The following is a 6000-nucleotide window of genomic DNA, read 5'->3' on the forward strand; positions in this document are numbered from 1 at the left end:
GAGCTATTTTCTAAAGGAAATCCAATCATAGCACTCCTCTGCTGAAAAATTCAGCTTAAAAACTCTTAGAGATTATCTAGGCTGTGATAAAGCCTGAATAACATGACATTCAAGGACCTTCCTTCTCTGGCCCCAATCTCACAGGACCTCTTTACTACAGATGCACCCAACCCCTGTCTCCCCCTGGGAGTGCCACACTCAGACTGCCTCCATTTCTTTGCCCATGTAGTTCTCTGTGCTTAGAACGAACACCCTTCTCCCTCCGCTTGGCCTTCAGGCTTCGAAATCCAGTTCAAAACTCACCTGCTCTGTGAAGTCTTCCTAAATTCTGACCATACCTCTCTCCTGGGAGAATGAGCGGCCACTACTCCCACATCACCCTGTGCTGCAATTATTTGTGGATGGATCACCTTCCTACGTAAACTCTGTGTCTCATGCATCTTTATCTGGCACACAGTATGCACTCATTAAATGGTTACTGAAATTAATATGCGCTGAGTAAAAGAATAACTAAAGAAAAATTCCACAGATCTAGAAGCACACCAGTCCTCCTTCTTAGCTGCATTAAAGAAACAGGGCCCAGGGATAAAGAAAAGGACTAATAATCTGATGTAGCAAACACATGAATGGGTTGTTTGTTTTTAAAACCTAAGTGGTTTAGGGAGGGCAGGGGGAGAAGAAAGTATATTTTAAAGCTCTAGCTCCAGGGCAAGTAATAAAAATTGTTGCTTTAATGTTTTTTTCATAATATTGTGAGCAATGGGAAGGTCTATTCCATCACACCGGCCTTCAGGGCAGAAAGTTTCAGCCTCCTGAGCTAAATCAAACTGGCACTGGCTCTCTGTTTTTCAAGCAGCCGCAATTGGTCTCTGCCTTCTATGAGACTAAACTTGACTGACAAAGAAGAAACAAAATAATTTCCCACTTACTTTATGGGCCTCTCTTTTCCTCTTTAGCTCTTGTCAATTTATTATAAGAGTGCTGGAAACTCGTCTTGCATTTCTGCCCCTAGATTACACTGAGGTAGGCGTAGTACTTTGTCTGTGTTAGGAGTTGTCATTAGGTTGGGAGGCAGCAACTAGCCCAAGAAACAACTCTGTTTGGTACTCAGAGTTTGAAGCCCTTAGGTGCCACTCATCCACATAGCTTTTGATGTCATCCTTTTTATACTCCCTGGATGGTTAAATCTGAACACGTTTAAAATTAGGATGCACATGCATCTAGGTCAAAATATCAGAGTCTAGAGGACCAATGGAACTCAAAAATTTTCAAAATGATACAACAAACAATCCTCTATAATTCAGTCTTAATCATTCCAACTCTGAGCTCCCATTCTAAATTTACTTACCCACAATGCCCAAGAGTTTAATATACTACCTGGAACACACACAGAGACCACATTCGACAACATTACAAGGCTTTCCTAGCAGGGATTGTCTATATTTCTGGCAGAAACCCTGCCTCCATCTGCCTGTGTTTTGAATGCCTGACTTTCCCATTTCCCAAGCACTGTTTCTATTTAGGAAGGTTGAATAGGGATTACAATTGTACCTAGCACGTAGGTTTATAGCGAGGAATAAATGGGGCAATACAAGTAAAAAGGTTAAATATAACAGTGCTTGGTGAGTGGTCAGTGCCCCATAAATATCACCTCTGTTACATTCCATGCCGGAACCACATGTGACCTCATAATTGGATCTTTGAGAAAAGAATCAGAGAAAGTTGGTCTTTTTCACCAAGCACCATGTTTGACTTCACTTCTCCCAATAGACTTGAAAGAACTGAAGTAAGTAACATTAATTTTACTTTATTTAACATGTTTGGGACTTTGTGTTTGTGAAATGTAGCATGCAAGAAATATTTTAATACGTATGTAAAATGACTTTTTAAGTGCCTTTAAAAAATCTCTAAGGTCCTTCCGTTTCCAAAATGTTGTGATCTATGATAACTAATCTCAAACGCAGGCAAATTAATAGTGATATAACTCCCTAGATATACTGAAAATATATGGCATTGTCAGGCTGGTTGTACTGGAAACAAGTTAGACCCAGGACCAGGAACCTGGGGCAATGCACAAAACAATCTTGCCCTTCTTTCTACCCCCCAGCCCAGAGTCTATAATTCTCATCGCAAGCTCCCAGGTCCTTTTGTAGCAGATGTGGAGAGGACGAGGAATGAGTTGGAATTTGCAGAGAAAACAGTGGAGCCAAAATTCTACAGAATCCCAAGTAGAGCAGCTGAAGTGAGCAGGCTTCATGAAATCACCTGCAATTTCACCTTTTAACCGATAAAAGAGAATCCTAGAAGTCTAACTCAAGAAGGGGCCCTACCTAACCTCCTGCATCTTGGAGATTAAGAAACTGAGACCTAAAGAGATCAAGTAACACGTCTAAAGTCATCCAGCTTTTCTGAAACCTGGGTGTGGAAACCTAGAAGTGATGCAGTGACCAATCAAATTAATGCAGTCTCAACCTATGTCACTTCCAAAGTGTCTGCACACCGAGAAATGTCTCTCTTTTCCTCTCTGAACTATATTCAGCCTTCTTCAGTCACCCACAAACCAGCCAGCACTTGTCTCAGGAAGACAGACAAGATCCTCCACAATCCTTAATTCAAAGAAACATCTGGTTTTACAAACAAGTTACTAAAAGCAGAGTCATGTGGTACTACCTTCAGATTCATCCTTATCTTTCAGAAATACATTAAATAATATTATAGTGACAATGATTCTCCAAAGTAGAAAGCAAAACTCAAGGAAAAAAAAAAAAAGCCTAGGCATACTTTGCTTTAAGCAATGCATATAGGAAAATCTACTTAGAGTGGAAATATGAGGGGGTGCTTCTGGTGATTATTTTCTTTTAGAACAGCACAGAATAGAACTTTTAAGTAGCCACAGTCAGAATGACTCCATTTACAAGAGTGCCACATTCACACAGCTTTTGGGAAACTACCAGAAGATAAGAGTTGTAAACCTGTGTCTCCACTGCCTCCTCGTCGTGTGTATTTATATCCATTCATGTATTCCTTCATTCAGCTCTACTTCATGTATACTCATTCATTAATTCGCCAGTTCTCCCTCATAGGAACTCACTCATTCATTCGATTGCTCACTTGAGTACTACCGAGTACCTGAGAAGTCTGACAGGGGCTCTGCCCCCGTGTAACTTAAGAGCCTGCGTGGAACCTAGACGTACACACCAAAAATTAAAGTACAAGATAAAAGGCGAAAAGAACCACAAAGGAGACCCGATAAAGCAACCTGGAAGTTCAGGGGAACTAGGTGTTGGTTCCAGATACGGGCGAAGGAAGTTCCTGCGCGGCTTGGGGCGGGGCACCTCCCCTCCCCGAGACAAGAGGGAAAAGGAGCCATCACGCCCGGCTCGCTGCCCTCCGTGCACAGCATCGCCCTCCATCCCGGCGACCGCACGCGGCTTCCCCATTTCTGGGCCCTTGTCGCGGAAGCCGCACGCCCGGCCCGTCTCCCGGTGGCCTCCCTACCCCGTCCGTCAGCCGCTCCCACGAATGGGTGACTTGGGAAGTCCACACCGGGGCCGGCACCGCCTCGGCCCGCCCGCCGGGAGGAGCCGGGCCCAGCCTCCCACGGACACTGCCCGGCCAGCGGCGCACGCACCTGGTCGGCCGCTCGGGCTGCGGCGGCGGCGGCGGCGGCGGCGGCGCCAGGGTCACGCTGCCGGGTATCCGCGGTCCTGCCCTCTGCGCACTGGGCGGGAAGGCGGGGCGCAGCGGCCCGGGACGCGGGACGCTGGGCGCGGGCGGGAGGGCCCGGCGAGGCGCCGCCTCCACCACGCCCGCGGGCCTCGCTGCGCCTCGGGAGACCCGAGGGCCGCGGGCCGACCAGCTGGTGCCTCACCTTCTGGCTCTGGCTCCCGTTAGAAAATCAATGTCCCACCCTGGGTCCTGGGGCCCGCGGCCTTGCTTCTTTATTTAGGGGCCAAAGCGCCCGAGCGTCGCCCTCAGGCCCTCGCGGGTCTCTGGGCGGCGGAGGTTTCCAGAGCTGTAGGGCTTGGCCGAGGTGTCCTGTGCTTTCATGAGCGGCCGTGCGGGTAGGGAAGGAAGGGGTTGTGGAGCTGAAAGGAAAGCGTGAAAGGTGTTGCTCTGTCTCTGCGCCTGCATAAGGGCGTCTGGAAACCCCACGCTTTGTAAGCTGTCAAACGCCGCCCAAGGATACGCGATTATTAAACTGTTATTGTCCCATCCTGCAGGGCAGGATTGTTAGAGAGGCGGTGATGATAGAAGGTGCACAAGAGGACCCGAACTGGGAGATCAGAAAGAGTCCTGTCTCTTTGGTTTATGCGTTAATTTTATAAGGGTGCCCAAGAAGAAAGGAGACTCGTCTGATTACCCGGCGTAGCTTATCTCAACGAGTCACTCGCATCGCTGGTCACAAAGTGTGTGCTCACGTAGTTTCAATGTTTTCTGTTTTGATAAATTTGAATTCCTTTGTTTAACCACACTCTTATCAAATACAAACAGTTATCTTTGTGAAACAGGGAGCAATTCAGGTATCCTCTTTAACCAGAAAAAAAAAACAAACAAAAACAAACAAAAAACCTTTTAATTAAAAAAAGAAAGAAAAAACACGTGCTCACTGGGATCTTAAAAAAGTACAAAACTTGCAATGTCCATTTACCTGCATACACTTAACCCTCAGTTAACAATCTCTCTGAACTTTAGTAACCCCGTTGCCCACCGAATAAAGTGTGAACTCAGACATTCAAAGTAGTTCCTCACAATGTGACCCTGGCCCACCTTTGCAGGATCATCTCTATGGTGCTATATCCAGCTCCATTGAATTACTTTTTTCTCAAACTATCTGAGGTAAAGGACACGTTTTATTATTTCCGATAAGTTATAGACTGTCATTCTTGTAAGATAAATTAAAAACTTGCTGGAAAAGTGAAAAAAGACATAAAAAACTACAAGCCCCAATTTTCATTACAGGTATATAACGGGTATACAAAAATAAAATTACTGTCAATTTATTTTTGTGTTCTTTTAATTTCTAAGTGTTTACTCTCAATTTCTATATTTATCTCATCCCAGGCCAGTAAAAACAGTTCATAGATTCACACTGATGACCATACTTAAAAGTGCCTTTTGACTTGCTGTTCTTCAAATGTGTCAGATGCTTTTTGACTTTGGGGCCTTTTATTCCTTCAGTGCCAATCAAAGTTCTTCTCACTTAAGGTTCAACTCGTAACGTTATAATAATAATAATAGCTTCACATTTATTGGGTACTTTATGCCAAGACTTTACATGCATTAACTGTGAATTCTTATCAACTCTATGAGTTAGGTATTATTATTATTCCCACTTTACAGATGAAGACACTGAGGATTAGGGAAGTCAAATCACAAAGCTAGTGAGGTGCAGAGCTAGCACTCTGACCTGAGCAGGCCTATACTGTCAACCTTGAGGTGAGCCCTCCTCCATAAAGCCTCCGCATTTGCTTTGGAGTTGAAATGAATCACCCTTTGGTCCCTCTACTACAACATTTTTCCCCCACTGGTTTGTGCTTTTTGTTTTGGGGGGGTTTTTTGGCCGCACCACGCGGCTTGTGGGATCTTAGTTCCCCGACCAGGGATTGAACCTGGCTCCCGCAGTGAAAGCCTAACCACTGGACCGCCAGGGAATCCCCACCCCCACCCCACCCCGCACCCGTGTCTTTTATTGATGTCTGGCGTTAAGCTTTAAGCTCCTGAGTCAGTGTCGTTTGTGTATCTCCACACCTTTCAGTGCTGCTTCCTCCAACTGGAATTTCCTTTATGCTTTATAAACGGTCCGGCAGAGTAGGTATTATTTTATCACCATTTAACCCATGAGGAAACTGAGGCACAGAGAAGTTACTAGTAAGATGCTAGTAAGTCACGGAGTCAGCCTTCCAAGCCAGGCAGCCAGACTCCAGAGTTGATTTCTGAACCGCCATGCTATGCTGATTTTCCACTGCACCATGAGTTCTTCCTGCTCAAAACACTTCA

At 45.5% G+C, this 6000-nt stretch overlaps 1 protein-coding gene across 9 annotated transcripts in view; it reads right to left on the reverse strand.

Moving 5' to 3' along the window:
* CPQ (carboxypeptidase Q) overlaps nucleotides 1-3751 on the reverse strand; it is a 500068-nt gene extending 496317 nt beyond the window's left edge. For 8 of the 9 annotated variants that reach the window (XM_082364351.1, XM_082364352.1, XM_082364348.1 and 5 more), the window contains exon 1: nucleotides 3632-3751. The gene's annotated coding sequence lies outside the window, so the exon portion shown is untranslated. Of the gene's footprint in view, nucleotides 1-3498 lie in introns of all 9 variants that reach the window. The other variant, XM_082364349.1, reaches the window with a different exon arrangement.
* Nucleotides 3752-6000: the final 2249 nt, after the last annotated feature.

This window comes from Balaenoptera borealis, assembly GCF_965194805.1.
Source record: "Balaenoptera borealis genome assembly, chromosome: 17".
Taxonomy (NCBI): Eukaryota; Metazoa; Chordata; class Mammalia; order Artiodactyla; family Balaenopteridae; genus Balaenoptera; species Balaenoptera borealis.